Genomic DNA, 16,254 nt, shown 5'->3' with positions numbered 1-16,254 from the left:
CACCCCCCAGCTTTTACCTCTAATCTCCCCCTGCTCGGCCACAGACTGACCCCTCACCCCAGCAAAGCTCGTGGCAGATGTGTGACAGTCTCTCCCAAATGTTCAGCATGGGTAACCGAGGAAGCCACCTAGCCTTCACTTTTCCTTATTGCCTGGCCTGATCTGCGGACGTCTCTGCATGGGCTATTAAAATGCCTTCTCTTTTTTGTCTCTACCTCCATCTCCACCTGCTTTTCCTCTTTATCTGTTCTCCTCTGTGTCCTTTTGTCTTCCTGTGTCTATTTTCTTTTGTCCTCTCTTCTCTTATCCCACCTCAAATCCTTGACACCTTATTTCTCACTGTACCATCTCCATCAGTTCCCTCGTCCCTTCTCTCCCTATTTAATTCTGACTCACTGCCCTTCTCTATCTCCTTTTTCCATTTCACCCCTTGCCAATTCAAGTACAGATCAGCCAAGTTGCACTTTTTTTTTTTTTTTGCATTGTTTTGTATTCAGTCCAAGGCAGTTAAATCTTACATGAAGGATTTCACTATGTGTTTCAGTGACACACTTGAACTCTCATCCATGCTTCTGTGATATCCCTCACTATTCATAGTGTCACAACTTGACAGTTTGGTAAGTACCCTCTCTGTAAATCCCAGGTTCTTGTTTTCTCCTCTCCTGGTCTTCTATGCCTCTCTTTTCTCTGTTCCCTGCTTTCCTTCTCATTCTCTCCCTTCATTAGCTCTCTTGCTGTTCTATTTTCTTCTTGCCCTTTTATGTTAGTATTTAGGCATGTTGCCTCCTTAGATTTAGTGGGGTTGTTCAGAATTCACTGGGTAGGGTTATGTTAAGTGTTGATGATTTACCTTAGGAGAAGAAGCAGATATACATCACAAAAAGCTACATAAAAGGTAAAGCACCCATATTGGGTACAGAAAATAGATGCTGTTACATATGATGTATGTAAGTGGTTTTCAACCTGTGGTCCACGGAGCTCTGGGGGTCAACAGACTATGTCTAAGATTTCCATAGGGTTTGCACCTCCATTCAACATTTTTGGGGGTTTGTAAATGAAAAAAGGTTGAAAACCACTGCTGTATACCGTGTCCTTGATTTTAAAGTGTAGACTGTTATTTACTGATATGGAACATTACAGCCTATGCACTGGAGCCTCTAGTTATTTTCTGCTGAGAGTGTAGGCCTCATGTTTTAATTACTTAAAAATTCTAAGTTTGATTGAGACTAATTAATAGGCCACAACATGTTTAGTTTCCAACTGTTCCTTTCATATTTGGGTTTTACCCAGGCTGCCAATAATGGGACTGGAAGCTGTAGACTACATTTTTAAATACTTTTACCAGCAGGGATATTTCTAAATCATTTGATTCTCTAACTATGCAGGCAAGATGTCTAAACATTTTCTAATTAAGATTGTAATTAAAATATTAAAATGGATTTAAATTTTTACTTCCACCCAGCACACTATTTCTGGGCTGCTTTAATGAGTTTGCTATTGTTTAGTCATGACATAACACTCTTCTTGAAATTATAGCTTGTTGCCTTTCAGCGACATCATTAAAATGCATTCCTGCCAGATAGATCTTCATACATACATATTAATAAGACTTCTTAAGGATAATTGAGCAATGACTAATACATTGCTGAATATAACTTTCCCAGAATAGGTGGAAGAAACAGTTTGAGAGTAAAAGAATTTTTATATAATATTAAAAAATTATTAGCAATAACAATCATTTTGAAGACTTGTTATTTTAAATTATTATAGCTCTATAGACTCTGTTTTACATTGGAAATGCACGTAATAGTCTGTGCTATTGTTTATTAATTTATTAAGAGGAGAAATGCTTGTGGAAGTTTTTGAAACCACCCTAGTGGCAATGTGAAGGATCCTGCTACAATCCTCATCTAAATATATGAGATTATATCTCCCTCTACTGGCTGGCCCACATAGAGTATAAAATCCTGCTTTTGCCACCAGTGAATAGCTCAAGATGTAGAAAAACTATGCTGAAGGTGTGAGGTTAACATAGTCATGCTAGGTTTCAGAGTAGCAGCCGTGTTAGTCTGTATCCGCAAAAAGAACAGGAGTACTTGTGGCAACTTAGAGAATAACAAATTTATTTGAGCATAAGCTTTCGTGGGCTACAGCCCACTTCATCGGATGCATAGAATGCTAGTTTAACCTAGTAAGCATAGCTAACAGTAGCAGTGACAACATAGGATCATGGATCCTGGTGAGGGTCAGCAACCTGAGCACATACCAGAGTCCACAGTGGGCTTGTATTGGACTGGATGACGTGTGCTGCCATGTCTTCACTACCACTGTTATCCTCGCCAGCTAGATTAAAGCTTGCCCAGGTATGCCTACCTGTGCTGCAATCACACCTTCATTTGCAATGCAGATGTATTCTGAGTGAAAGCACCAGAAGAGTTTAGCACTGTAGGGGTAGTGACTCCTCAGAGCTGGAGGGCCAGGAGAAGGGTGGGGCCTTTCTGCACAAGCAAGAAGATCTGGGCAGTGCAAATGGTGTTCTGTAAAAGGGTAGCAGAGTTCCCACTCTGGCATGGACTGTCCCAGAATCCCAAGAATTTGGCCATCCACACCAATGCAAGTGATATGTATATATTACCACTGTGGGATGAAATTCTCCTACCCAGTTTGGTGGTAGGGTACTGGTCAGCCATATAGCCACTGCAGGATCGCTAGTCCAGCCCATAGGTTTGCATCTTCCATCCAGGATTTGTGGTCAGTGGCTGTGGGCATTTTGGAGACCTACTATTCACTTCTCCCCTGGTCCAGCCACCACCCTTTCTCCTTCATATGTGTTACGATAAGTAGACTGCTATGGCACTCAACTCCTCTACACAACATGTGCTGTAGCCCCTGGTATGACCTCTCCATTTCCTGGCTCACTGCACAGGGGAACTGCACAGATGATGGGGGGTGGGGGGGTAAGGAGCAGTGACAGAAATTCACTCTAAGCGAGCAGAATGTATTTGAGGAGGCTAAAAGCACAAAAATGCCTTGAAGTCAGTGGGAGTTCCTGGGTGCTCAGCACTTTGAAAATCAGGCCACTGATTTAGGTGCCTAAATATGTAGTTAGGAGCCAAACATTGGGTGTCCTTTTTTGAAATTTTGGCCAACATCCCTTTCCTATAGACATAAGGTCTATAGTACTTTAGTTTGTCCTGATGTATTTGTGCATTTGTCTGTACTGAGTACTGTATCATAATTCACATGCAAAAATCACTTTTCATCCTCCATAATTAAGCCTTAGGCTTCCTTTTTGAAAGACAAGCTATCCGTAAAATTCTAACATTGCATTTGAATTCACTGGTGGATTGTTCTGTTTACGTTTAGAGGCTGTTGAGATTTAGTTTTTGAGTATTCTTTTTAGTATTGTCGTGTGCGCTGGCCTGCCTTATTTTATATAAATATATTTTGACCACTAGATGGGGTTCATATTCATAATGAGAATATAGTCCATTAATATAGATTACTTTTCCACATGCTTAAGTTGATGTTAGACTGGTATTACCCTGCTGAAAACTGAACACAGGGGTTCAAACCAAACGATAAATAACTATCTTGTGAAAGATAAAGTGCAACAAAGGCAAAGAGCAAGTGTTTAAAGGAATGTTTGTATTCTCTTGATAAACATCGATTATTAATTTACTGTTCCAAAAGGCAACCAGGTGTGGATGGCAAGTATCTTAATTAAGAGCAAGTAGATTCAAGTGGATTTATGTTACTCCTTCAGCTGAAGTCTAGACTTTCAGTATTTATTGTTGAATTAGCATAGAGCATCCTTGCCTTAATGAATACTGAAAGGAAGCTGACTGAAGCAAGAATAAACAGATTTTCTGGAAGGATGCAGAGTTTGCATTTGTTACTCTAAGCCATTTATTTTGAAAACTTTCTATCTTTACTTTGAGTATTTAGAACAGATGGACTAGTGATATGAAATTATGTGCAATGAACTGTGCCAGCATTGAGGAAGAGTTTTATGCAATTGCTCACTTTAACATGGATTTCAAATTTGCTCACCGACTTTAACCCCCCAACATTGTCATTTAAAGAACAGTCAGACTGGTGAGTGGAATTTCTTCTCCATTTTATTTAGAAACCTGCTCATATGCACTGGATGCTGGGAGAAACCAGAACACTCTGTTGGAATGTCATATCAAAGGCAGGGAGAGCCCCATTCTTAATTCCACTGAATTTCTGCTGCTTCTTATTTAGATTTTGTTTTTTAATACCCCAAAGCCTTTCATCTGCATTCTGACAATAATGGCCTGGAAATTGTGTCTCTAAATTAAAGTGGGGTTTTGTTTGTTTACTTAAAAGAGCTAAAAGGCTGATCCAAAACCACAGCATTTTTGGGAGCTTCTGTAATTCCAAATCAGGCTCAACCAATTCCAGACAAATTTGGCAAAAATATTTGCTTTTGACTACCTAAATGCTGAGAGAAGAGCAAAGGAAGCTAAAGGTTTGAGAGGTGCTAGGGGAGCTCAGCAAAATGACTGGAATTGTTAAGAGATGCTAGAAAGCTTATTGTAGATGCCAAAAGATATGAGAGAACATAGGGAGTTCACTGAATTCGCCTGAAGTTATGAGAGTCGTTGTGGGAGAAATTAAAAGCCAGATCCTTAGCTGATGTCATTTGACGTAGTGTGATATTGGAGACAATTGAGCTATAGTGGTTTATACCATGTGAGGATCTGGTACCATATCACATGTTCCCTAGCCCAGACTGGCTCTAGATTTTATGGAGCCCTTTATGAAATAAGATGTGGGGTGTCAGGCCACGTCCACAAACCATCTAAGGATTGGAGGATGTGATATCTGCATGGGCTGTGGATGATTTATTTATTTTTCATATTTTTTCACTGAATCTATCCTAGGCTCTAGGTACATCACAACGTTTATATAAAACAGTTCCAATAAAATATTAACACGGGGCACTCAACCCGGCCTGTAATCATACAAGAGAAAAATCACAGAACTACAACAGTATCTTCCAAACCCTAGTTGACTTCTCCCAACCCGGTCTCCACTGCCCCTCAGTCAGCACCTAATCATCCCATCCCTCTCCAGAAAAAGCATGGGCAAACAGGTGGATCTAGAAGTTTGGGCTCGAGGCAGGAGAGGGAGCAAATTGGATAGCCAAGGACTTCTCACTGAGAGTGCCTGTCACTAGCCCTCGTCTCCTGCTTATATCAGGAGGGGACTGTTAGCTCAGGTGCCTCACATGATCTCAGTTGTCACAGAAACACACGAGGAAGAGTTGGTCTCATGATGAGAAAGATACTGTCTGTCATTGTTGGAATGAGGTTGTCACGCTGTCTGGAGTGGCTTATGACCGTGAGTGCCTATCTCAGGGCAGACTTTCAAAACCAGGGCAGATACCCCAATCTAGTGGTAAATTCTATAATTACATTTCACTAAGCCAGTGACAAATGTGAACTCATGGATCACTATAACCTTACCATGGAGTCACAGACAGTCTCCTTAGACTCTCCAAGTTGGACTTAGTGATAAAAGGTCATTTACACCAAAAATCACAAAATATTCAGGTTGCTTCTGGTGCCAGTCACTTACCCCAGGTCAACTGGGACTGTAAATCTTACACAAAAGACAACGCCTGTAGCCAATACAGTAACAAAGTAGCTAAAGATTTATTAACTAGGAAACATAAATAAGAAAGTTATTTACGGGTTAAAGCAAGCAAATATATGCACACAATGAGCTGCAATCTAAGGGCATGGCTACACTTGCAAATGGAGAGCGCTTTTAGTTAAACCAACCTTCATAGAGCGCAGTAGGGAAAGCGCTGCAGTCTGTCCACATTGACAGCTGCAAGCGCACTGGCATGGCCACATTTGTGGCACTTGCAGCGGCATTGGAAGCGGTGCATTATGGGTAGCTATCCCACAGAGCACCTCTTCCCATTCTGGTGCTGTGGCTTGTGGGAAGGGGGCAAGGGGTGCGGGGTATTCTGGGTCCTGTCCCAATGCCCTGTGATGCATTGCTTTGCATCCCAGCAATCCCTCTGCTTCCATCCACTTTTGGCGCCATCTTTCAATGTTTTTTGTGCTGCATGCTCTGTCTTCCCTTTTCGGTCTGTGGGAACAGCACCTGAACTGCTGAGGAATATGCTGATGGGTCTCGCCAGCATGTCACGTTTGGCAGTCAAGTTACTCCTTAATATCCAAACTGACAGTGAGGACTCCGACGACGATATCGACTCGAGTAACGCATACGACATGAGATTGCTTGTGGCATTCACAGACATGCTCACCACCGTGGAACACCACTTTTGGGCTCGGGATGATGAGCAGTGGCTGCAGAACTTTCGTATGAGAAAATTCACTTTCATGGGACTGTGTGAGGAGCTCGCCCCCACCCTACGGCACAAGGACACGAGATTGAGAGCTGCCCTGCCGGTGGAGAAGCGGGTGGCTATTGCAATCTGGAAGCTGGCAACTCCAGACAGCTAACCAGTTTGGAGTAGGAAAGTCTACCGTTGGAATCGTGTTGATGCAAGTTTGCAGGGCCTTTAATCGCATCTTGCTCAGAAGAACCATGACTCTGGGTAACGTGCATGACATTGTGGCTGTGTAGCGGGGTGGACACCCGCTCCTGCCCTGAAGGGCTTAAAACAGCCCTAGGGGAAGGTGGTGGCTGGGAGCTGCTAAGCTGGGCTGATTGGGAAGTGGCTGCAGCTGGGCCACGCTCCAATCAGGCCCCAGCTGGCCTGTATAAAAAGGCTGTGAGCCAGAGGCCAAGCAGTCTCTCTCTAGCTGTAGAGGGAGATGGGCCTGGCTGCAGGGAGATAGAGACAGGGTACCTGAGTGGAGCAGGGCTGTGGAAAGGCTGAGGAGCTGGGGAGCTCCAGCCTGGAAAGCCCCAGGCTGTGGCCTAGCAGAAGGCCAAGGGGTACTGGGGGTTGCAGAGGGCAGCCCATGGGTAGGCCAAGGCAGCAGGTCCAAACCCAACCTTGCCTGTGATGAGTGGCCTATACTGTAGTCTGCCCCAGGGAGCGGGGGCTAGTTGGTGACTGGTAGTGGCCTGATTCTGAGGTGAGGTAGGGATAGTGGGTGGGGGTTCCCTGGGGAGGGGAGACCCTAGTACTGAGGGGTGTACTGCCAGGGGGCAGCACCCCAGATAAAAGGGCACCAGGGTCCGGGAGGGACACGGGGCTGGAGGACAGGCGGATCACCGACCTGCAGAGGGCGCTCCAACGCTGAAATGAGCTAATTCCCGTAGATGACCAGCAGGAGGTGCCGCAGGGGTGAGTCCGCTCTCTACAGGCTGGCTTTGCACAAGTGGGTTTCCCTAACTGCGGAGGGGTGATAGATGGGACGTATATTCCAACTCTGGCACCAGCCCATCTAGCCTCCGAGTACGTTAATCACAAGGGGTATTTCTCTATGGTTCTCCAGGCACTTGTGGATCACCGTGGGCATTTCATTGACATTAAGGCAGGCTGGCCCTGAAAGGTGCATGACGTATGCATCTTTCGGAACACTGGACTGTTCAGGAAGCTGCAAGCCGGGACTTTTTTCCCAGACCAGAAAATCACCGTAGGGGAAGTCAAAATGACCATTGCGATCCTTGGAGACCCTGCTTTCCCTTTAATGCTGTGGCTCATGAAACCCTACACATGGAGCCTTGACAGCAGCAAGGAGTGGTTCAACAACAGGCTGAGCTGGTGCAGAATGGCTGTGGAGTGTGCTTTTGACCGTTTAAAGGTGCTCTCTGTATGGGAAGCTGGGCTTGGCTGATGACAGCATCCCCATGGTTATATCCGTGTGCTGTACCCTCCATAACGTTTGTGAAGGGAAGGGTGAAAGATTCACTCAGGCATGGAACTCGGAGGTTCAACACCTGGAGGCTGAATTTGAACAGTCAGAGAGCAGGGCTATTAGAGGGGCCCAGCGTGGGGCTGCAAGGATTAGGGATGCCTTGAGGGAGCAATTTGAGGCTGAAAGCCACCAGTAATGTTGGTGCCCTGCACGGGAGTGAAGTTCAGTGGTTCCAACGTTAGTAGAAATCTGTTTGCGCTACACTGAGTTGCAGTGCCTGTTGCTTTCCTGGGCTAAGGTATCTTTTATTTTATGCAATAATAAAGAATGTTTTCAAAGCCAAAAAATCCATTTATTGAAAAGAAACACAACTGCTTGAGAAACAGAAAGGGCAAGGGGGTGGGGTGGGGTGGGGAGGGGAATGGTACAATCACAGATTTGCGTATGTCCTGTTATCATACTCAGCCTTCCTGGCTGGAGTGCTGTGCAATGAGTGCTGTGCTTCAGGATGGCTATACTGCATGGTGATGGGGGTTGAGTGCAGTGGGTAAGGGTCATAGTTTGCAGGGCTGGGTGGTGAAGCGACAGGTGTTGGAGGCAGCTGGTGGCAGTAAGAACCTGGATGCTGGGGAATGTGGGTTGGAGGTGACATGGGGGCACAAGGGAAAGAGTTTAGGGACAAGGGCTGCAGGGGGGACAGGCGCGGTAGTGCTCCTCCTGCATGCCTACGAGCGCCTGGAGAGAGTCCGCTTGGCACTCCATGATGCTTATCAGCTGCTCTGTGCTTTGCTGCCAGAGCACCATGCTTTTATGCCAGCATTCCTCATTCTGCTGGTGTATTCGCCTTTCATTCTGCCTCCACTCCTGCACTTTTAGAGTGCTGCATTACTTCATGCAGCATGTCTTCTTTGGGGAGGGATAGCTCAGTGGTTTGAGCATTGACCTGCTAAACCCAGGATTGTAAGTTCACTCCTTGAGGGGGCCATTTAGGGATCTGGGGTAAAAATCTGCCTGGGGATTGGTCCTGCTTTGAGCGGGGGGTTGGACTAGATGACCTCCTGAGGACCCTTTCAACCCTGACAGTCTATGATTCTTTGCTTCTATGTCGTCTTTTCCTGATTCTTTGCAGCCTCTCGGCCGGTGATAAGATGGACGGCTGCGATCTCAGGGTTGCATCTGTAAAGGCAAAATGCAACACTTAACAGAGGCAGCATTGTTCACACCAGACAGAGCAATGATTCCCCTGTACGTAAGGAGGGCAAACACAGTCTACATAATAACATAATTTGCCCATCCAAAAGCAAGCGCACATAACCCACGGGAGCCCCAAAATGGTGAGTAAGCACAGGGATAAGGGGGACTGATTGTTTCAGGGTTGTACTGCCCTCTGGGTTTCTGTGCGTTGGGGAGAGCCAACAGCTGCAGGGGGCACCTATACTGAACACTGTCCCCGCATTTTCCACAGGAGTTCATCCTGGAAGATGTCTCGCTGCTGAGGGTGACCTGGGAAGCAAGGGAGGGTCTTCTACTACAATACGGCTTCTCCCTGACCCCTATGCAGCTTGCCTGTGTTCAGCAATGGTCCCTCCACCCCTCACAGCACAGTGGGGTGGACATGTTAGCCTGACTGGGACAAGGACCACAGTGGCTGTCCCAAGCAACCTGCGCAAGCACATTGCCCAAGTTCTGGATGAGACCTTTGAAGAGATCACTGAGGCCGATTACCGTGATGTGAGAGAGTACATCAATGTCCTATTCTGGATCTAGGCATGCAGGCAGCCCTACCTCTCCTCACCCCAAGAGCCCACACCGAATAACTTCGTTTCCAAAATAAAAGCTGCTTACCGAGAACCTCCTCTGGTGTTCATCCTTCCCCAAGCACCGGCCGCCGCGACTGGCTACCTTCCTGCTGGCTTGAAAACAGCTCCTGGCTGCATGCATCTAGGGATGCCGGGGTGTATTCCTGCTCCTCAGCCCCCTAGCTCCTGCTTTCCTCCTCCTCCTCCTGCCTTGTTGAACTGGGCTCTGAAGTGTGCATGGTGGTACTTGGAGTAGTGGTGGGGTCACCCCCAAGTATCGCGTCCAGCTTTTTGTAGAAACGGCAGGTCACAGGGGCAGCACCGGAGCGGCGGTTTGTCTCGTGGGCTTTGTGGTAGGCATTCCACAGCTCCTTCACTTTAACCCTGCACCGCAGTGCGTCCCGGTCATGGCCCCTTTCCATCATATCCGCCCAAAGGTATTGTAATTCTTATGGCTGGAGCGCAGCTGGAACTGGACTGCTTCCTCCCCCCAAACACCGATGGGGTCCAGCACCTCACCATTGCTCCATACTGGAATCACCTGGCACATGGAGGCATGGTCACCTTGAAAGATTTGCTGAAAGCACTCCACACCTGGCTGAGCAAACAGGAAGGGGATTTTCAAAATTCCCAGAGAATTTAAAGGGCGGGTCTGACGGTTGGTCAACTGAGGGCAGGGCAGTAGAGTTCAAAGTGATGACCAGAGTGGCTAGAACAGGCATGGCATCCTGGGATACTTCTGGAGGCCGATCAGAGCGCATTAACAGACCAGGGCGTCCACACTCGCGCCGCGGTGCTCCAGCGGGGACGCATCACACATTATTCCACTTGTCGAGGTGGAGTACCAGGAGCGCTCTAGCTGCAGAGTCCGAGCGCTCTACGTGCCTTGCAAATGTGGACGTGTCATGAGTTAGAGCGCACGGGGCTGCTTTAGTGTGCTCTAACTTGTAAGTGTAGCCAAGCCCAAAATCCTAAGAGTGACAGAGTTGTAGAGGCTTGGTAATTCAAAGTGTATTTCAGGGCAAACCCAGGGAATGATCTCTGGCTTCACTTTAGTGTCTCTGGCCCTCTGTGAGTTCAAACAGCAAAGAAATGAAAAATCTTCATGTCCACTATATATTTCAGGGGTGGCCAAACTTACAGACCCTCTGTCAAGGCTGGATCCCCACTTTGAACTTTAGGGTACAAATGTAGGGGCCTGCATGAAAACTTCTAAGCTTAACTACCAGCTTAGCTCTGGTTCCGCTGCCACCATTTCAATTTTTCCCTCCCTGGGAAGCCTTGAAAAACCTTCACCAAATCCCTGGTGAAAACAAATCCAAACCCCTTGGATTTTAAAACAAGGAGAAATTAACCATTCCCCCTCCTTCCTCCCACCAACTCCTGGTGAATCAAGATCCAAACCCCTTGGATCTTAAACAAGGAAAAATCAATCAGGTTCTTAATTAAAGAAAAAAAGTAAAAATCATCTCTGTAAAATCAGTATGGAAATTAACCTTACAGGGTAATCAAACTTAAAGAGCTCAGAGGACTCCCCTCTAGTCTTAGGTTCAAAGTACAGCAAACAAAGATAAACACTCTAGTAAAAGGTACATTACAAGGTGAGAAAACAAAGGAAAACTAACACGCCTTGCCTGGCTATTTACTTACAAGTTTGAAATAGGAGAGACTTGTTTAGAAAGATGTGGAGAACCTGGATTGATGTCTGGTCCCTCTCAGTCCCGAAAGCGAACACACTCCCAAAACAAAGAACACAAACAACAACCTTCACCCCCCCCAAGATTTGAAAGTATCTTGTCCCCTTATTGGTCCTTTAGGTCAGATGCCAGCCAGGTTACCTGAGCTTCTTAACCCTTTACAGGGAAAAGGATTTTGGAGTCTCTGGCCAGGAGGGATTTTATAGTACTGTACACAGGACAGCTGTTACCCTTCCCTTTATAGTTATGACACCCTCCGAGCCGCATATGACAATCTTCAGAAATTCGAGAGCAGGGGCACACCTGCTGGGGCTCGGGGCTTTAGCCCTGCAGAGAGGGGTGTCTCGGAGCTTCAGCCCCGTGAGAGGCCTCTGCCAGGGCTCCAGGCTTCAGTCCTGTGGGGAGGAGGTCTCTGGGCTTCAGTCCTGCTTCTGCTGTAGCCCCAAACCCCAACAGGTGTGCCCCATGGGGCTGAAACTCTGAGATCCCCCCTCTGCAGTGGGCAAAAGCCAGAGATGATGTGTGGGGAGGCACATGGGGTCACGTACCCCCCCCCCATAATTTTGCCAGGGTTTGCTGGCCCCGCTCAGTCACATGGTGCCATAGGGCCCCCTACCTGCACAACAGCTGCTGGAGCCAGCAAGCTGGGAACGGCTGTGGGGAGAGACTGCAGCAAACACCTGGGAGCTGCAGGGAAGAGCTACTGAGAGTAAGAGGGGGGCATGCCTGTGTGGTGCATGACTCAAGCTGTTGGCGGGGAACCTTTAAAATGTTCTCCCCCCCCCCCCTCAGCAAGCACCAGTCATCTCTGACAGAAGCCCCGAGCCCTACCATCCCTGCCACAGGGCAGAAGCACCAAACTCCCTCCACCGGTCTGTTAGGTGGGGGATGGGGTCGGTGGCCATGGAGGGCTCCTTGAGTTGCCCTTTAACCGTAAAAAAGCTTCATGCAGCTCCTGAGCCGCAGTTTGGCTACCCCTGATATATTTATTTCCCTCTTCCAGCATTCAGACCAATGGGAGACCTTCTGCAGATACTTCTCCTTGGGGTGGACTGGGCAATTAAAAAGGCTTAACTAGGGTTATCATATTAAAGGTTTTTAAAAAGGGGACACTCCACGGGGCCCTGGACCTGCCCCCGGCCCCGCCCCAACTCCGCCCCTTCCCCAAAGTCCCCGCCCCAACTCCACTCCCTCCCCTGAGCGCCCTGCATTCCCCCTCCTCCTCCCTCCCAGGCATGCAAAAAGGGCTGCCTGAGCGCTACCGGCTTCATGGTTTGCCAGGCAGCCCCCAGACCTCCAGACCCTGCGCCCCGGGCCGGGCGCTTCCCCAGCGCAGCCGGAGCCCGGGAGGGGAAGCGCCCGGCTGGGGGCGCAGGGTCTGGAGGTCTGGGGGCTGCCCAGCAAACTGTGAAGCTGGTAGCACTCGGGAAGCTCAGCTCTTCAGCTACACAAAGCTGAGGTGTCTGGGGGGAGCAGCAGCCGCCGCCGCAGCGGGGAATCCGCCTGCAGCTTGTAGCCTGCCGGAGCCGCTCAGGTAAGCAGGGGACTGGGGCAGGGATGCCGGCATTTTCCCAGACACGTTCGGCTTTTTGGCAATTCCCCCCGGACGGGGATTTGAGCACCAAAAAGCCGGACATGTCCGGGAAAATCTGGACATATGGTAACCCTAGCTTAATTATTGATAGTCCTCTTGGAGGGGGAGGATGATTCCCATGCCTGGGTTCACAAGTTCAGAGCAAACATTTTCCAAATTATAAAGAAAAACTTACATATTTCCTTATAGCATGGAATTCAGACATTACGGGTGAGATCAATGCAGGCAGCAAGCATTTCATAGAGTCTAAACACTAAATATATTCTTATAAGACTAATACCTTTCTTGAACAAAACTAACATACAGGTGAACAGGTTTGGTTTCCAACTATGAGTTTGTAAGTTCTTAGCTAATGCCTACAGCCTTGGCCAGAGCTGGCACTTGGTTTACCAGCATCACAGTGGTATGGAAAAGTGAGTCGTGAGATGCGGGGAAGAATAAAATAATATTCCTTACATGTAAAAAGTTTGCCATAACTGAGGGAGGTGGATGGATGAGAGGCCAGAATGTTTATATCAGCTAGATCTAAATCAGGAACAGGTTTTCAGCAACTGAGAGGGGGTTTGGAATCTTGTAGTTCATCTTTCCTAATGTGTAGGTGAAACAATGTCTCAAACGGCCATTATATGTGTGTGTGTGGTGAAAGAGAGTACTGAAAAGAAGGGGCTCCTTAAAAAGTCCTGTGTGGCTCAGCACGTGGCTAGAGTCTGTTCTATCAGGAGCCCTACCTTCCCCCGGTATAGCTGTGAGCCACCAGAGCCTTGAGCCAGGGGATCAACTTCTTGTCTGCTGGATCTGGTATCTGCTCCCATCACAATGGGCTTACAAAAGCATGGATAATTAATGTGGCTGTGGGGAAAAAAGTAATCATGTAAAAATGGCTCCGTCTGACTCCGAATATTAGCTGCCTCTGTGTTCCCAGTGTCACGTCTGCTCACTGACAAAAGCATGTTTTTATAACTTTTTACTCCTGTTAGCCCTGCAGAGCTATGGGAAAGAGAGCTGGATTCTATTCTGGTTCATGCATTGTCAACGGAATTGTTAATTAGTTTCCTCTGCAGGGCCAAATTCTGACCTCAGAACCCCACTGACCTATGCAACCCCACTGAAGACAATGAGAACAGAATTTGGCTCTCAGAATCTTAGGGTAGGTCTACACTTACCCGGTAGTTCGGCGGCGAGCGATCGAACTTCCGGGTTCGACTTATCGCGTCTTGTCTGGACGCGATAAGTCGAACCCGGAAGTGCTCGCCGTCGACTGCGGTACTCCAGCTAGACGAGAGGAGTACCGCGGAGTCGACGGGGGAGCCTGCCTGCCGCGTGTGGACTGAGGTAAGTTCGAACTAAGGTACTTCGAACTTCAGCTTGAAGTTGCGTACCTTAGTTCGAATTAGGGGGTTAGTGTAGACCTGGCCTCAGAGTCTTTATTATTGGTGATGATGCACAAACCAGAAAGAACCGAGCATCAACTTCAGATCTGAGGTTGAATTTACATGGCTCGCAGTTAAACTCCTCCCATCTTTTTACTTGTAAATTGAACACATTTGATCTGGAATCACTGAGGGTTGGGTATACCTACACTTAAAACACTGCAGCAGCTCCATGTAGTGCTTCAGTGCAGTCACTACCTATGCCAACAGGAGGGCTTCTCCCAAATTAATACTGGCCACTCCAGGCTTGTATTAAACTCCCAAGGTTACAGCTTTTCTCTGACCTGGGATGGATAGATGCTGCCACCACCCAAATGCAAAAACCCCTTTGAAGAGCTAGGAGGGCGCACTTGGGAATTCCTTCCTGTGGGGTACCCTCAAGCCCTTTCACCCCTCTCTCCCGGGGAAGAGCTGAGAATGAAAACAAAGGAAATCAGCTGTTGCTACCAGCTAATTAAACAAGGTCAGTGTAAGTAATCCACTGCCCCAAGAGGCAGTAGCTATTATTCAATCAAGCTAGTGCTGGTCTACACTGGGTTAGGTCAGTACAGCGATGTCTCTCAGGGTGTGGAATTTTTATACCCCTGAGAGATGTAGCTATCCCAAAGTAAATTCCTAGTGTTAGACCTGGTCTGAGGGGGAATTAGCGTGGAGTCCCATGATGCCCTTTTTACATAGTCAGTTTTCAGAGTAGAATTGCATCTGAAAGGATATTTCACAATTTCATCACACAGAAGGTGCTCGAAGAGCTATGGCATTTTTGGTTGTAAGGGCCTGAGCCTAATGCCTGTTGAAGTCACCAGGAGTCTTTTAACAGATGTCATTGGGTGCTGGATTGAACTCTAAATACATATTTCCCCAGTAGTATTTTATCCCAAGTGAAATGCTGATTTATTCTCTTCTGCAAATGTTCACTGATGAGTGGTAACTCTGGAGTCTAAGACCATGTGGGAATGATTAGAGTCGATTGAACATGACATTGTAAAGTCATTTCCAGCTTGTAATCAGCAACAATGGATGTGGTTAGGCTATTTAAATAAACATATGGAGGAGAGGATGAATCATTAAGTAAATAAATAGTTGATGCTTAGGAATTGCCATTATATGTAATAGTGTTGGGCAGATCTGACATCTATTTCTTTTACTAAGGGCTTCTCTACACTTAAAATGCTATAGAGGCACAGCTGAGCCGCTGCAGCTGTGCCATTGTAGCACTTCAGTATATGTATGCCAACGAGAGGGCTTCTCCCATTGGTGTAGGTAAACCACTTCCCTGTAGCTAGGTCGACAGAAGAATTCTTCCATTGACCTACTGTTGTCAACACCAGGGGTCAGGTTGAAATAGCTGTGTCTCAGGGGGATAGATTTTTCACATCCCTGAGAGACATAGATACACTGATGTAAATTCCTTGTGTAGACCAGGCCTAGGAGAATATTTGCTGAAGTATAAGGGCCAAATTCAGAAGTGATTCTAAGAGAGATGTAGCCAAACCGACCTAACCCCCAATGTAGACCAGTGGTAGGTCTACAGAAGAATTCTTCTGTTGACCTAGCTACTGCCTGTCCGGTAGGTGGCATAGGTAGTGTCTACAGTGAAGCGCTACAGCAGTGCAGCTGCAGCATTTTAAATGTAGATAAACTCTGTAAGTAGGTTTAATTTAATCCTCCTTTCAGCTCATGGACCCTTCATTCCATACATATATATGCTACATCAATTTAGACTTCTTTAGGATCACGACCCCTGACCAGTTTGTAATATACAGCCACTCCCTTTAATACAGCACTTTGGAATTTGGTCCATTGAGTCTGAGGTCTTGCCTATATTAGAGAATTTTCCCTTATGTAACTGTATCAGTCTAGTTCCATCAATGTAAACCCCTAATGTAAATGAGCGGCATTGGTGGGGCCTAGATTAGTATG

At 47.1% G+C, this 16,254-nt stretch overlaps 1 long non-coding RNA gene across 8 annotated transcripts in view; it reads left to right on the top strand.

The window, feature by feature from the left end:
- LOC112059301 (uncharacterized) overlaps positions 1-16,254 on the top strand; it is a 57,306-nt gene that overhangs the window by 159 nt on the left and 40,893 nt on the right. For 4 of the 8 annotated variants that reach the window (XR_010589650.1, XR_010589647.1, XR_010589649.1 and 1 more), the window contains exon 1: positions 36-617. This is a non-coding gene — a long non-coding RNA (uncharacterized LOC112059301). Of the gene's footprint in view, positions 1-35; positions 896-16,254 lie in introns of those variants that run through there. The other 4 variants (XR_010589651.1, XR_010589648.1, XR_010589646.1 and 1 more) reach the window with 2 other exon arrangements.

This window comes from Chrysemys picta, chromosome 8 (assembly GCF_011386835.1).
Source record: "Chrysemys picta bellii isolate R12L10 chromosome 8, ASM1138683v2, whole genome shotgun sequence".
Lineage (NCBI taxonomy): Eukaryota > Metazoa > Chordata > Testudines > Emydidae > Chrysemys > Chrysemys picta.
This window is presented reverse-complemented; position numbering and strand designations above follow the sequence as displayed.